We start from the raw sequence: 17488 nt of genomic DNA on the forward strand, positions 1-17488 counted from the left end.
TTGCTATAATCTTCCCTCTTAGCACTGCTTTTGCTATATTCCACAGGTTTTGGTATATTGTGTGTGTTTCTATTTTCATTTGTTTCAAGAAATGTTTTTATTTCTTCCCTGGCCCAGTTGTCATTCAGGGGCATATTGTTTAATTTCCATGTATTTGTTCAGTTTCCAAAGTTCCTCTTGTTATTAATTTCTACTTTTATTCCTTTGTGGTCTGAGAAGACACTTCATATAATTTCGAAGTTTAAAAATTTTTCGGGCTGGGCGCAGTGGCTCATGCCTGTAATCCCAGCACTTTGGGAGGCTGAGGCGGGCGGATCACGAGGTCAGGAGATCTAGACCATCCTGGCTAACATGGTGAAACCCTGTCTCTACCAAAAACACAAAAAATCAGCCAGGCGTTGTGGCAGGCGCCTGTAGTCCCAGCTACTCGGCAGGAGAATGGCGTGAACCGGGAAGGCGGAGGTTGCAGTGAGTCGAGATCACACCACTGCATTCCAGCCTGGGTGACAGATTACGACTCTGTCTCAATAAAAAAAAGAAACAATGTTCAATACTTGTTTTATGTCTTAACATATCATCTATCCTGAAAAAATGTTCTGTGTGCTGTTGAGAAGAATATGTATTCTGTAGTTATTGGGGGAAATGTTCTGTAAATATCCGGCAGTCCATTTGATCTAGTATGTAGTTTAAATTTTTTTTCTGTTAATCGTCTGCCTAGATGATCTGTTTAATGCTGAGAATGAAGTGTTGAAATCCCCAACTATCATTGTATTAGAATCTCTCTCTCCCTTTAAATCTAATAATATTTGTTTTTATATCTGGGTGTTCCAGTGTTGGGTGCATATATGTTTAGAATTGTTATATCTTCTTGCTTAACTGATCCCTCTATTATTATACAGTGATCTTCTTTGTCTTTATTGACTGTTTTTGACTTAAAGTCTGTTTTATCTGATATAAGTATAGCTACTTCTGCTCACTTTTGGTTTCCATTTGTATAGGATATCTTTTTTCATTCCTTTACTTTTAGTCTACATGTGTCTGTGTGTGAGATGAATTTCTTTTAGGCAGCATGTAGTTGGGTCATGTTTTTTTCTCCATTCAGTCAGTCTATATCTTTTCAGTGAAAAGTTTAATTCATTTACATTCAAAGTTATTTTTGATATGTGGGGACTTATTTCTGTCATTAATATATTTCTGGTTATTCTGTGTATCCTTTGTTCCTTTATTTCTCTTTTATTGTTTATCACTGTGGTTTGGTGGTTTTTCTGTAGCGATAACATTTGAGTCTTTTTCTTGTTTGAGTTTACTCTATCTGTGGGTTTTATATTTTTATGTGTTTTCATGATGGTAGATATAGTTCTTTCACTACTGAGTGTAGAATTTCCTTAAGCATTTCTTTTATGACTGATCTAGTGATGAATTCCCTAAACTTTTGCTTGTCTGGGAAAGACTTTATTTTTACTTCACTTATGAAGGATAACTTTGCTGGTTATAGTATCCTTCACTGACCTTTTTTTTTTTTTCTTTCAGCACTTTAAATATATCATCCCATTCTCTCCTGGCCTGTAAGGTTTTTGCCAAAAATCTGCTGTTAGTCTGATGGGAGTTCCTTTATAAGTGACTGCCCAGACGACCTCGGTTGGGGAGACCCTAACTTAGCAGCACTAGAGAAATTAAAGACACACACATAGAAATATAGAGGTGTGGAGTGGGCAACCAGGGGTCTCACAGCCTTCAGAGATGAGAGCCTCGAACAGAGATTCACCTACATATTTATTAACAGCAAGCCAGTGATAAGCATTGTTTCTATAGAATATAGATTAACTAAAAGTATTCCTTATGGGAAACAAAGGGATGGGCCGAAATAAAGGGTTGGGTTTGGCTAGTTGTCTGCAGCAGGAGCATGTCCTTAAGGCACAAATCATTCATGCTATTGTTTGTGGTTTAAGAATGCCTTTAAGCGGGTTTTCTTCCCTGGGTGGGCCAGGTGTTCCTTGCCCTCATTCCCGTAAACCCACAACCTTCCAGCATGGATGTCATGGCCATCACGAACATGTCACAGTGCTGCAGAGATTTTGTTTATGGCCAGTTTTGGGGCCAGTTTATGGCCAGATTGGGGGGGGGGGGGCTGTTCCCAACAAGTGACTAGATGCTTTTGCTGTTTTTAGAATTCTTTATTTGTCTTTAACTTTTGACAGTTCTACTGTAATGTGCTGTGGAGAATACCTTTTTGCATTGTATCTATTTGGGAATTTCTTAGTCTCTTGTATCTGGATGTCTAACTTTCTTGCTAGACTTGGACAGTTTTCATCTATTATTTTGTTAAATAACTTTCAATTTCTCTTCACCTTCTAGGACTCTGAAATTTTGACTATTTGGTCACTTTATGGTGTCCTGTATGTCACATAAGCTTTGCTCATGTTTTAAAATTATTTTTTTCTTTATTTTTGTCTGACTGGTTTATTTCAAAAGACCCGTCTTCAAATTTGAAGCTCCTTTCTTCTCCTTGATGTAGTCTATTGTTGAAGTTTTCAACTGTAGTTTATATTTCATTCAATGAATTCTTTAGTTTCATAATTTCTGGTTGGTTCTTTTATGATAACTATCTCTTTGGTAAACTTCTCATTCATACTTTGAATTGTTTTTGATTTCTTTGTATTTTTCAGTATTCTCGTGTATCTCACTGAGCCTCTTTAAAATCAATATTTTGAATTTTTTTAGGATTTTATAAATTTCTTTTATATGTTACTGGAGAATTATTATTTTCCTTTGGAAGTGTCATATTTCCTGGCTTTTTCATGTTTCCTGTGTACTTATATTGACATCTGTGCATTTGGTGTAACAGTTGCTTCTTCCAGTTTTTGAATTTGCTTTCATAGGGGAGGACTTTTTCCTGAATATGTATCTATGTGTGTAGGGAACTTTGGGGGTGTGTTCAGTAATGTAGTCTGTGTATGATTTCTGTGACTGTAGGCAGTGTTAGTGGTGTCTGTCGTTTCTTCAGTGGCTTAGGATGAGGTCATTAGTGGAGGCTGTGGTGACGAATTGCTGGGGACTGGGACCCCAGGTGGGCCAGTCTTTGGGACCTAATGGTGACAGTGGTAGGCTGAGTGTGTCTGTCCTTAAGCCCCAAGGTGGCATATGCTGGCACCAATGTTAGCAGGTCCAAGCATGCTGATTCTTGGGCTTCCAGGTGGCTTGTTCGTATGCTCTTGGCACTGGTTGGCTGCCAGGCTTCTCAGGAACCTGGACAGTAGGCATGTTGTGAGTGGTGGCAGTGGCAGTGGTGAGACAATTCTCTGGGTCCCAAGCAGTATGCAGTGGTGTTGGCAGTGGCTGCAATGGGCTGGGCAGTCTAGTCTCCAGGTCTGCAGGTGTTGTGTGCAAGTAAGTGCCAGCTGTGGTGGTAGTGGAAGGGTGGGTGGGGCCAACCTCAGGCCCCCAGGAGGAGTGTTCAGGTGCTGACACTAGTGGACTGGGCTGGATGAACCTGAGGCCCACAGACAGTGTGCTCTGGCATGGATTAGGGGAAAGCCAGCCTGAGCAGGCTTGTAGTCAGCTCCCCACAACAATGGTGCATACTGGCACTGGTGTGGTAGGCAGAAACAGAGTGATCCCCAGACCCCCAGCAGAATGCTTAGGTTGGGGGCAGCAGCAACTGCATTATGGCCCTGCTCCTGGGAAGGGCGAAGTTGTTTTCAGTGGCAGTAGTTATATGTAGGCGAGCTTGGCTTATGCTTCAGACCTAATGGCAGCAACCCTTTCACTCACACTTTAGCCCCAGCAGCGTAGTAACAACAGCTATGGGCAAAGGATTCTGTCTGGGGGTGTGAAAATATGCAGTGGCTCTGCTTCTGGAGGGAGTGGGGTCACAGCCAGTGGCCTGCACTTCAGCCTCAGTGGCAGCAGCCAGCTGTGGTGGTAGCTGCAGGTGGGGAATCTCAGTGGGCACTAGGGCCATGGAGATGCAGGCATTGCTGGGCCCCAGGGAGAGTGCCATTTGCCTGGTGTTGGGCTCACAAAATAGCACCTTACAGGAGCTGCTGATGCCTTAGGGGTGTGTGGAATCCAGTGTGAACTCCCTCTCTGGGGCAGCGCCATTGTGTGGTCTCCAGGAAGCTCTCTGTTTTAGTCTCAGGGCCCCCGTGGGTCAGGGGCTGTACCATGGCTAGGACTGCAGGAGTCCATGGTAAGAATATGGACCATGAGGCATCTCTCACTGTCCTTTTCCCCATACTGGGGAGTCTCTACAGACGCCTAGCTGATCCTGGCTGAGGAGACTGCCTTGCTTCCCTTTTATTCCTTGCCTTAGGTGTTTCCTGACACTTGTCTGTTGAATTCCAGCATTCTTTTTTGGTTGACCTATTTGAAATGTGATTATCTACTCACTATTTAGGTTCTTCTTTATGGAGGAGGCAAGTACCAGCCATCTTTAAGCCCCTCTGACTTCAACTTCTGAGAAGTAGAATCTTCCTAGAGGCCTTAAGCATGAGAAATACATGATGAGATGGTATCTGAGGAAGATGAATCTGTTTATTTGCAGTAGTGGAAGAAAACAGTGGCATAAATAATCATAAATAGCAGATTATTATAAAACGATGTAGCAGGTGCCATAATATCCTCAATCTGTTGTTTTCAAACTATGATTTTCAGAATGCTGGGGCTCCTAGGAAAGGCCTTGGGGATACTAAGTGGGGTGGGTGGATGAGGCAAAGCTGAGGGGAAGCGGGACTCAGCACCCCTTTCCCGTTCCCACCTTAACTGGAACAGCACTGCTTTTATTGTTTTAACACATGGAGTTCTAGATAACATTTATTTTCATACAAGAATTTAATAGACTTTAACTGAACAACATCAATTAATTACAGAAATACATAGCCAGACAAATGTTCCAGGAGGGGGTTGTTTGACGATAAATACTTTTCTAGACATTCACCTCCCACAGCTGTTGGAGATTATTTCACATTTTCACCTGCAAGGTACCAGCTCCGACAAGAGGAAGATTCTCTTGGAGAAGACAGATTTGGAAGGTGGCAGATATGCCTATGCCCCAGGAAATGACTGAACCTGGCTCAATTTATTCAACACACTGGGCAGTGGCCTTTCAACTCTTAGCCTGGGGGCCTGCCTCAGGCCCAGTCAGGCTCTCTGTCTTCAACTTGATTCCCTCAGCAAGTCCCAAGGCCTACTTTCCTCTTCCAGTAGCTACCCGCTGAAGCAGCTTTGGAGTGGGGCAATTCCTATTTCCTAAACCCTCTCCCCTTTTCTTTGTTACCCCAGACAAACATTCAAGAGCTTTTCACCCTGGATAACTAGACCGGGGTAACAGAAACAACAAACCTAGGGAAGTTACACAGGTTCTAGGTTCTTACATACTTTGAATCCCCTGGCTTTGTCTCCTTCACAAGGGATAATAATGGATAAATTCTGCCCTCCACATTTATTTATTTATTTATTTATTTATTATTTATTTTTACAAACGAGGCAATTTATTTAACCTGGCATGGTTTGTTCTAATGCTTCCTGTTGGCAACTGCCACCTCTCCGGCAATTCTGTCCACATCTCTCTGTCCCCGAGGTGTCAGTTGGCAGCCTCCATCTTGGCCCTTTTCCACCATTTTCAGCCCCTCCAGGGCTTAGAGGACCCGGTGGGCCACACTCTTGGAGCCTTGGCTGAAGTGACTGGGCATGGCGCCATTTCTTTGACGTCCGCCATTGATCTTGGTCATGGAGTCAACCCCAGCACCACCCCGGAGGTACAGGTGCCGCGCTGTGGAAGCAGCTCGTGTGCAGAACCAGTTCTCATCACAGGGAGCAAGCTCTTTGTGCTTGGCCACCCATTCGGGGACTTTCAGCTTCCTGAACTTTTTGAGAAAGGCTGCCAGAGCTCTGACGAACTCCTGCTGGTGCACGTCTTTTACAGTAACTCTAGGCATGGTGTGGCCTCTGCACTGCCAGCCAGGGGAAAGGGCCACATTTATTTTTAAATGACCTCACCAATGATCTTTCATTCAGACCTGACTCTTAGATGTCCCCAAGGAATGATGTGAGCCCACCCCTTGTCTTAGGAGTTCCCTGATCTGTCCCATATGAAAAGGATCCCTTTTAAGCAGTTTCTCATAGTCGTTTTCATCCCATTACTTCATACATGACCTTATACTATGCGTTCTGGGTTCTTAAGGATGTGTAACAAATCACCCAAAATTTAACAGCTTAACATAATAATTTACTATCTCTCATGGTTTCTGCTGTTCAGGAATTTAAGGAGGTCTCCGCTGGGCAGTTCTGGCTCAAGGTCTCTCATGCACTTGCAATAATATATCAGCTGGGGCTACAATCATCTGAAGGCTTTACTAGGATAGGAGGATCCACTTCCAAGGTGGCTCATACACATGAATGACAAATTGGTTGCTGGCTCTTGTCCAGGGACTCAGTTCCTCTCCATGTGGGACTCTCCACATTGCTGCCTGAGTGTTCCCATGGCAGCTGGCCTCCCCCAGAACAAGAAATCCAAGAGACCAAGGTGGGTGCTGGAATGACTTTTATAGCCTAGCCTTGAACATCATACACTATCAATTCTACCCTCTTTTACTGGCCACAAAGGTCCAGCCCTGATTCAATGTGAAAGGGGATTACAAAAGGAGGCAAGGGTCATTGGCAGTCATCTTGGAGGCTGGCTCACCATACTATAGAAGGGCCAGAAGAAGACCAGCCTCAAAGAAAAAGAGAAGGCAGCTAGTAGATGCCCTGGAATGCAGACTAGGTGTTGAGTGAGTAAGAGAGAGTCGCGGCTCTCTTGAAGCTTGTAATCTAGTGGGAATGACAAGTTTCATATGAATAAGTGCACTTGGAATAAAAGCCAATATCCTGTACCTTGCCCCACTTATTCTTTTCTTCTCCTCTTCTCCTTTCTCACTGAGCGCCAGCCACACTTCATTCCTTCAACAGGCCGAGCTCTTACCTTCCTTAGGGCCTTTGTACTTGCTATTCCCTAGAATGCCCTCCCCTGATCTCTGCATGGCCAGAGCTTTCTCACCGTTCGGGTCTCTGACTTAAATGCCACCTGATATTTTCTTGGGTATGTATTGTCTGTCTCCCTGTACTAGAAAGTAAGCCACATGACAACAGAGACTTGTGAAGTCTCCTGCACTGCTACCTCCCCAGACCTGAAATGGCACTTGTTACATATTAAGTGATGAATATATAGCCTAATGAGCAAATGAAGTACCCACTTTCTGACCAAATTGTATAAAATTTTCCTTCTAGAATATTGTAAACTCAAGCTCTATCCTTATTTCTTGGCCATCTTGCAATCCAAAGGTTGGTGAATTACGGACTTATTCTACGATCTAACTTTGCTGATTCCTTGCCTCTGAGCAAATGGGTACCTCTGCCACACCTGATTTCTAGATCCAGTTACTTCTTCCTAGGCCGACTATATTATTTGTATTTTTCCACAGGGCTGAGTCCTCCATTTCTGATTGCCTTTCCTTGGTTTCCTGTCCAACTTTCCTCCCTCCTCCAAAGGAAGGGCAATCCCAGCCTTGTTTTGCTGCACTTGTGTTTTCAGCTTTCTTGGGCGAAAATATTGAAAGCGTTGCTCATTAGCATCCCAGATTTCCTGCTTTTCAGGGGAAACGACATGATGAGCAGGGCCCCATGAGTATTTTATTTCGAAAATATGTTTTTTAATTTGAAAGCAAATGGACGCTGCAGGTCTGCAGGTCATTTCACCTGCTGTGGCATGTGATTAGTGAGGCCTTTTCTCTCTGGGTGGTGGTGCCAGCTAATGGACTAACGCTCCCTATGTATGTTTATCTTCAGTTAATTAAAATTTTGCCAGATCTTCCTCACAGCCCTTGTGCACAGCAAGGCCAAGCCTTGACTTGTGGCACTGATCCGGGCTGGCAGGGTGGATGGGGGCGGTCATCCTATTAAATATTAATCTAAGAAGGCAATCAAGCCTATGGGCTTCTACCCCTGAGGTTCTCCCACGGGGAAGTCACAAATCGATGCCAGAGCTCCGTGCTTGTGGCAACTCTTCCTGCCAGGCCCGAGTCAGCAAAAGACGCAGTTTTACCGAACAGTTATTTGACAATAAATCTGAGCAGAATTCTGGGAGATCTCTCTCAAATACTGGAATGAATTACACACACGTCTACTTGGGAAGGGAATGTTAACTAGCTGGTGAAACTGCACCTTATGAATGATGAAGGGGCCACTTTGCCAGGATTTATTTTGAAGTTACGGGTCAGATGAAGACTAGCAAGTATCCTATACTTCAGATGGCAGTTTTGAAAATCTGCCTATGCCAGGGATGGGGGAGGATATTAAAGGTTCAGTTGGCTCACAAAGCCTCCATTGCCCCATTTTCAGAAATGTGGACATTGCCTCCTCACAAGTTCACCTTCCTTCAGTCACTTCGGTCACCTTCTGTCCTAGCTGCCAGATCATTTCGGCAGATTCTTCTGCTGACAAACACGAAAGATAGAAAGAGCACTCTATTGTGGGCTGAATTTTGTTCCCCGAAAAGATACATTCAAGTCCTAACCCCCAGGACTGTGAACGGGGCTTTATTTGGAAATAGGATCTTTGCAGATGTAATTAATTAAGATGGGTGGGCCCTGATCCAATGACGGGCGTCCTTATAAGAAGAGATAACAGACACACGCAGGAAGACCTCTGTGTGATGAGGGAGGCAGAGATGGGGGTCAGGCATCTACAAGCCAAGGAATGCCAAGGAAGCTACGAAGAAGCACATACGGATCTCCTAGAGCCTTCAGAGAGAGCACGGCCCTGCCAGCATATTCATTTCAGACTTCCAGCCTCCAGAATTGTGAAAGAGTACATTTCTGTTGTTTTAAGGCAGCAAGTTTGTGGTACTTTGCTATGGCAGCTCTAGGAAACTAACACACGCTCTACTCCTAACCCTGATGCTGACTGCCATGGCCGTTTGCCTCCTCTGCAGACCTCGTTGATAGGCTCAGTCACCCTGATCTCCTTCCCTTCCTGGGAGGAGGTGGGAAACCAGCCTAGGAAGAAAGCCTCGTCACATCTCAAGACTTGCCCATGAGTTTTGAAACATCTCTGCCCACATTCTTGCCTAAGTAGGGGTCAGTGAACAAAGTAATATCTCTCTTTAATGATGGAGAATGTCACTCTGCTTCAGGCGTCATCACTCTAAATTCAAGTCTCATGGACTGGCATCACAGATACAGAGAGAATAAGAGGGGTACATTTGTACTGACCCTGACACATGTTCTAGAAATCAAATTTTTATTTTCACATTCCTGGCTAATTCTTTGTCTCTTCCAAAAGTTGAATGTTATAGCCCGGGCTTGGTGGATCACCTGAGGTCAGGAGTTCAAGACCAGCCTGGCCAACATGGCAAAACCCCGTCTCTACTAAAAATACAAAAATGCCTCACACCTGTTATCTCAGCACTTTGGGAGGCCGAGGCAGGCGGATCACCTGAGGTTGCGAGTTTGAGACCAGCCTGACCAACATGGAGAAACCCATCTCTACTAAAAATACAAAATTAGCCGGGCGTGGCAGCACTTGCCTGTAATCCCAGCTACTCAGGAGGCTGAAGCAGGAGAATCGCTTGAACTCGGGAGGCGGAGGTTGTGGTGAGCAGAGATCGTGCCATTGCATTCCAGCCTAGGCAACAAGAGCGAAACTCCATCTCAGAAAAAGAAAAAAAAAATAGCCGGGCATGGTGACATGTGTCTGTAGTCCCACCTACTTGGGAGGCTGAGGCAGGAGAATCGTTTGAACGCAGGGGGTGGGGGTTGAAGTGAGACAAAATCGCACCACTGCACTCTGGCCCAGGCAACAGAGTGAGACTCTGTCTCAAAAAGAAAAAAAAAGTTGAATGTTACAAAAGTCCAGTTAAATGAAGGGTTTGAGCCAGGGAAATTTCTAAGAATAAAGGCTGTACAATATTTTGTTGTCTTGAGATAGCTAAGGAAAGGGACATTGAACATGAGGTCAGAAAACTTAGGCCTGAATTCTAGCTCTGTTCATCCTCACAACATCCTTGCAGGGTACATATAATTAGCCCTGTGTACACGTGACCAGATGAGCTGAGACTGCTCCTTGTCCCACCTGAAAACAGACAGACTTACAGGAACTGGGAAGGTGGCTTCTGCTTGGTCTTTGTTTTTCTGAGTGTGGGACACCAAGCTGAGGGTAGAGGTGAACTGCTCTGGACAACAGAATGAGTTTTAAGAAGTTGTAGAGGTAAAAAAGGGAAACAAAATTATTGGCAGGGAAAAAAAAAATGTGTGAGGCAAGATGAAGAGATGTGGCTGATGAAGAATTTGGTTTAGTTTCTACTGTGTGGTATGCAATATGTATCTTCTTCCCTATGTCTCCAAAAAGATCTGATTAACATGGATGGGAATTGATTTTGGAGGTGGACATCTAATAAGGAACAGATTGTCCAAGGAGATCCAACTATCCCAAGGCTACAGAGAAGCTGATGACCAGAGAAGTTCAGCTAACCATAGGACTAGGAGTGTTGCTGCTTTCCACAGATCTGACTACCACATTACTAGAGGCCTGTTTACTGCGGTTCCTTTTAACTAGTACATCATGTCGACCTTTCAGCAGAAAATTACAAAGCATACTAAAAGACAAAAAACACAGTTCAAAAAGACAGAGCAAGCATCAGAACCAGAGTCAGACATGGCAGGAACATTGGAACTATCAGAACAGGAATTTTTAACACTATGATTAATATGCTAAGGGCTTTATTGAAAAAAATAGATAACATGCAAGAACAAATGGGTAATATGAACAGAGAGATGGAAACTCTAAGAGAGAATAAGAAGGAATAGCTAGAAATTTTAAAAAACAAAGCAAATAATAGTAATAATAATAATGTAACAGAAATGAATACCTTTGATGGGCTCACCAGTAGACTGGACACAGCTAAGTAAAAAAATTTCTGAGCTTGAGGATATGACAATAGAGACTCCCTAAGTGAAAAGCAATCAGAAAAAAAGATTTTGAAAAACCCAAAAAAGGGTATCGGGAACCATGGGACAAATACAAACGGGGTAGTATAGGTAGAGTAGAAATGCCAGGCGAAGAAAGAGAGAACCAGAAGCAATATTTAAAGCAATAATGACTGATAATTTTTCACCCAACCATAGATCCAGAAATCTCAGAAAACAGCAAGAAGAATAAATGCCAAAAACAAAACAAAATGCCTGGGTATATCATATTCAAAATTCAAAAAATTAAAGATTAAAAATAAATCTTAATAGAAGACGGAGGGAGGAAAATAAACACTTATAGAGGAGCAAAGATAAGAATTATATCAAACTCTTGCCAGGCATGGTGGCTCACACCTGTAATCCCAGCACTTTGGAGCAGTTGAGGCGGGTGGATCACTTGAGGCCAGCAGTTTGAGACCAGCCTGGCCAACACAGAGAAACCCTATCTCTACCAAAAATACAAAAAAATATTGAGAGAAAAAAATCTACCAACTCAGAATTCTGTACCCTGTGAAATTATCCTTCAAGAGTGAAGGAGAAATAAACTTTCTCAGACAAACAAAAATTGAGGGAATTTGTTGCTTGTTGGTCTGCCTTGCAAGAAATATTTAAGGAAGTTCTTCAGAGGAAAGGACAATTATGTAGGTCAGAAACTCAGATCTATACAAAGAAAACAAGAGTATCAGACAATGAATAGGTGAAGGTAAAAATAAAAACTTTTATTTCCTTATACTTAATTGGCCTAACAGAGAAGTTTAGTAAAAATAATAATAGCAACAGTGTATTTGATTATGCCTGTATTATGCACATATGTCAAATATGTAGGCACACATAAATGAATATCTATTATTATATATGCTTATGTATAAGTAAAATGAATAACAGCAATGATATGAGGGATGGAAGAGAGAATTAGGAATATTCCATTATTATAAGACACTTGCCAGCAAACTACCATGGCACATGTATACCTATGTAACAAACCTGTACATCCTGCACATGTATCCCAGAACTTAAAGTAAAATTTTTGAAAAAAGAAACATTAAAGTATTTCTATTTTTATACAGAGGGAAAAAAAAAGATACTTGCCCTACTCATGTTATTTGAAATTAAATTTGGATTAGTTATAAATAGATATTCCAAACTCTAAGGCAACCAGTAAAACAAGTAAAAAAAGAAGTACAACTGACATGCCAAGAGAGGAGAGAAAATGAAATCACATAAAATGCTCTGTTAAAACTACAAAAGAGCCCAGGCAACATAGTGACACCTCATCACTACAAAAAAAAAAAAAAAAAAAAAACCAGGTGTTGTGGTACCTGCCTATAGTTGCTGCTACTCAGGAGGCTGAGGCAGGAGGATGGCTTGAGCCTAGGAGATCGAGGCTACAGTGAGCTACGATCATGCCACTGCACTCCAACCAGGGTAACAGAGCAAGACCCTATCTCAAAAAAAAAAAACTGGAAGACAAAAATAGGAACAAAGAACAGGGGCACCCTTCTACTAGAAATGGACAGATCCAGCAGGCAGAAAATCAGTAAGGACATAGTTGAGCTCAACAGCACCATCAACCAACTGGGTATAATTGACATCTGTAGACTACTTTAACAACAGCAGATTACACATTCTTCACAAGCTCACATGGAACATTCATCAAGGTAGACCACATTCTGAACCATAAAACACACCTTAACAAATATAAAAGAATAGAAATTATATTATGTTTGCTCTCAGACCACAATAAACTTAAATTAGAAATTAATAACAAAGATAGCTGGAAAATACCAAAATGCTTGGAGAGTAGGGAACACATTTCAAAATAACACACGGGTTAGAGAATAAATCTCAAAAGAAATTTAAAAAATATTTTAAGCCAAATGAAAATACAACTTATCAAAATTTGTAGGATACAGCATAAGCACTGTTTGGGGAACATTTATAGCTTTGAATGCATGTATTACCAGAACAGAAATATCTAAAATCAATAATCTAAGTGTCCTCCAGCCTGGGTGACAGTGAGACTCTGTCTCAAAAAAAATTTTTTTTAAAAACTGAGTGTCCACCTTTGGAAACTAGAAAAAGAGCAAATTAAGTCCAAAGGAAGCAGAAAAAAAGAAATAGTAAAACTTAGAGCAAAAATTAAAGAAATTGAAAACAGAAAAGCAATAGAGAAAATAAAGCTAGAAACTGGTTCTTTGTTTTTGTTTTTGTTTTTTGAGACAGAGTCTTGCTCTGCCGCCCAGGCTGGAGTGAGGTGGCATGATCTCGGCTCACTTCAACCTCTGCCTCCCATGTTCAAGTGGTTTTCTTGCCTCAGCCTCCTGAGTAGCTGGGACTATAGGCACGTGCCACTGCGCCTGACTAATCTTTATATTTTCAGTAGAGACAGGGTTTCACCATGTTGGCCAGGCTGATCTTGAACTCCCGACCTCAAGTGATCTGCCCGCGTTGGCGTCCCAAAGTGTTGGGATTACAGGTGTGAGCCACTGCACCCGGCCTGAAGCTGGTTCTTTGAAATTATCAATAAAATCAATAAGTATCTAGCCAGACTAAGAAAAAGAGAAGACACAAACTATTAACATCAGAAATGAAAGAGGAAACATCACTATAGATCCCATGGACATTAAAAGAATAATAAAAATCATATGAACAATTCTACACCCACAAATTTGATAACCTAGATGAAATGGACCGATTTCTTGAAAGAGATAATTTGCCAAAACTTACACTGGAAAAAATAGACAATCTGAATATATCTATTAAAGAAGTTGAATAAATAATTAATAACCTTCTGAAACAAAACACATGACATGCCCAGATGGGTTAATTGGTGAGTTCTACCATACATTTAAGGAAAATTTATACCATTCCTCTACAATCTCTTTCAAAAGACAGAAGTAGAGAGAATGCTTGCTAACTCATTCAGTGAGGCCATTACCCTGATATCAAAACCATCACAAGAAAAGAAAACTTTGGACCAATATTTCTCATGAACATAGATACAAACATTCTCTAATAATTAGCAAATCAAATCCAACAATGTATAAAAATATTTACACACCATGACGGTCTTAGTCCAGTCAGGCTGCTATAACAAAATAACATAAACTGGGTGGCTTAAACAGCAAACATTTATTCTTACAGTTCTGGAATTTGGGAAGTCCAAAATCAAAATGACAACTGATTTGGTGCTTAGTGAGAGCCAGCTTCCTGGTTCACAGATGGCCATCTTTTTGCTACATCCTCACATGGCAGAAGCCTCTGGGGTTTCTGTTTTAGGGGCACTAATCCCATTCATGGGGGTTCTGCCCACATACCCTAATCACTTCCCAAAGCCCCACTTCCAAATACCTTCACAATGAGGATGAGGTTTCAACATAGGAATTTTAGGGAACACAAACATTCAGTCTATAGCCATGACAAAGTGGGATTTATCCCATGTATTCAAAGCTAGTTTAACATTCAAAAATCAATTAATATGATCTATCACATCAACTGGCTAAAGGAGAAAAATCACATGATCATATCAATAGATGCATGAAAAGCATTTGACAAAATCCAGTGTCCATGCATGATTAAAAAAATAATAAACCCAGAGCAAACTAGAAATAGAGGGTAATTTCCTCAACTTGATAAACATCTACAAAAAACCTATAGCTAACATCATACTTATTAATGATGAAAAGCTTAAAGCTGTCCTGCTAAGATCAGGAAGAGGGCAAGGATATCTCCTCTCACCATTGTGTTTCAACATTGTACTGGAAGTCCTAACTAATATAATGAGACAAGAAAAATAAGTAAAAGGTATGCAGATTGGGGGAAAAAAACTGCCAAAATTCACAGATGACATGATTGTCTGTGTAAGAAATCTGAAAGAATTGACCAGAAAAAAAATCTCCTGGAACTAATAATTGAGTATAACAAGGCTCCAGGATATAAAGTTAATATACAAAAGTCAATCACTTTCCTATATACCAGCCATTGCTGATATGACAAGTAAAATTTGCAATTAAAAACATATTACCATTGCATTAGCACTCCCCCCAGCAGACCCTTAGACATAAAAATGCTTATGTATAAATTATAATGTAGGTATTAAAAAATGAAATAATTAAATATAAATTATATTCAAAATCTACAGAGGAAAACAATGAAATTCTGATGAAAGGTATCAAAAAAAAAAACTAAATAGAAAGATGGACTATGTTCATGGATAAGAAGACTTAATATTGTCAAGATATCAGGTTTTTGCAATTTAATTTATGGAGTCCAGACAGTCCAATCAAAATACCAGCAAGTTATTTTGTGGATGTAGACAAACTGAGTCTAAAGTTTATATGGGGAGGCAAAAGACACAGAATTACCAAGTCAATATTGAAGAAAAAATCAAAGTCAGCCAGGCACAGTGGCTCACACCTGTAATCCCAGCACTTTGGGAGTCTGAGGCAGGCAAATCACTTGAGGTTAGGAGTTCAAGACCAGCCTGACCAACATGGTGAAACCCCATCTCTACTAAAACTACAAAAATTAGCCAGGTGTGGTGGCAGACACCTGTAATCCCAGCTACCCAGGAGGCTGAGGCACGAGAATCACCTGAACCCTGGAGGCAGAGGTTGCAGTGAGCCAAGATCCGCCATGGTACTCCAGCCTGGGCAGTAGAGCAAGACTCAGTCTCAAAAAGAAAAAAAGAAGAAATCAAAGTCAGGGGACTGGCACTACCAAACTTCAAGACTTACTACAAAACTACAGTTGTCAAGACATTGTGGTATTGGTGAAAGACTAGACAAATAAATCAATGGAACAGAAGGAGAGCCCAGAAATAAACTCACATAAATATAATCAACTGATCTTTGACAAAAGAGCAAAAGCAATACAAGAGGGCAGAGACAGTCTTTTAAAAACAACGTCAGAACAAATGAACATGTATGTACAAAAAAAAAATATATTTTATTTTTATTTTTTGAGACAGAATCTTGCTTAGTTGTCCAGGCTGGAGTGCAGTGGCATGATCATGGCTCACTGCAGCCTTGACCTCCCAGGGTCAAGCAGTCCTCTCAGTTCAGCCTTCCAAGTAGCTGGGACTATAGGCATGCACCACCATGCCCAGCTAGTTTTTAAATTTTTTATAGAGACAGGGTCTCCCTATGTTGTCCAGGCTGAAAAAAAAAAATCTAGACACAGCTTACATCCTTCACAACAATTAACTGTAATAGATAATAGACCTAAATGTAAAACACAAAACTATAAATCTCTTAGAAGATTAAAAAAAAAAAAAAAAAAAGCCTAGATGACCTTGGGTATGGTGATGACTTTTTAAATACAACACAAAATACATAATCTATGAAAGAAATAATTGATAAGTTGGACTTTATTAAAATTAAAGACTTATCTTTGAAAGACAATATCAAGAGAATGAGGGGCTGGGCATGGTGGCTCACACCTGTAATCCTAGCACTTTGGGAGGCCAAGGCGGGTGGATCACCTGAGGTCAGGAGTTTGAGACCAGCCTGGCCAACATGGTGAAACTGTCTCTACTAAAAATACAAAAATTGGCTGCGTGTAGTGGTGCGCACCTGAAATCCCACTACTCAGGAGGCTGAGGCAGGAGAATTGCTCCAACCTGGGAGGCAGAGGTTGCAGTGAGCCAAGACTGCACCACTGCACTCCAGCCTGGGTGACAGAGCAAGACTCTGTCTCAAAAATATAAAAAACAAAAACAGAATAAGGAAAAAGGTCATAGACTGGGAGAAAATATTTGCAAAAGACACATCAAATAAAAGAATGTAATTCAAAACTTACAAAAAACCCTTAAAACCCAACAATTAAAAAAAAACAATTTAAACATGGGCAACAGACCTGAACAGACACTTTACCAAAGAAGATATACAGGTGGCAAGTAAGCATATAAAAAATGCTCAAACCAGGTGTGGTGGCGCATGCTGATATAGTTTGGATATTTGTCCCCACCCAAATCTCATATTGAATTGTAATCCCCAATGCTGGAGGTGGGGTTTGGTGGGAGGTGTTTGGATCATAAGGGTGGATCCCTCTTGGCTTGGTGCTATCTTTGTGATAGTGAGTTCTCATAAGATCTGGTCATTTAAAAATGTATGGCACCTCCCCAATCACTCACTCTCTTTCTTGCTCCTGCTCTGGCCATGTGATGTGCCTGGTTCCCTTTAACTTTTACCATGATTGTAAACTTCTTGAGGCCTCCCCACATGCTGAGCAGATGCCAGCACTGTGCTTCCTATAAAGCTTGCCGAACTGTGAGCCAATTAAACCTCTTTTCTTTATAAATTACCTAGTGTCAGGTATTTCTTTATAGCAATGCAAGAATGGGCTAACACATGTGTCTATGGTTCCAGCTACTCAGAGGCTGAGGCAGGAGAGTTGCTTGAGGCCAGGAGCTCAAGGCTACAGTGCACTATGATTGTACCTATGAATACTGTGAATAGCCACTGCACTACAGCCTGGGCAACACA

The 17488-nt window shown here is 41.5% G+C and overlaps 1 pseudogene; it reads right to left on the reverse strand.

Moving 5' to 3' along the window:
* Nucleotides 1-5413: 5413 nt before the first annotated feature.
* Nucleotides 5414-6412, reverse strand: LOC140709357 (small ribosomal subunit protein eS19 pseudogene; annotated as a pseudogene).
* Nucleotides 6413-17488: the final 11076 nt, after the last annotated feature.

The sequence above is a fragment of the Chlorocebus sabaeus genome, chromosome 20 (assembly GCF_047675955.1).
Source record: "Chlorocebus sabaeus isolate Y175 chromosome 20, mChlSab1.0.hap1, whole genome shotgun sequence".
In the NCBI taxonomy this organism is placed as follows: Eukaryota; Metazoa; Chordata; class Mammalia; order Primates; family Cercopithecidae; genus Chlorocebus; species Chlorocebus sabaeus.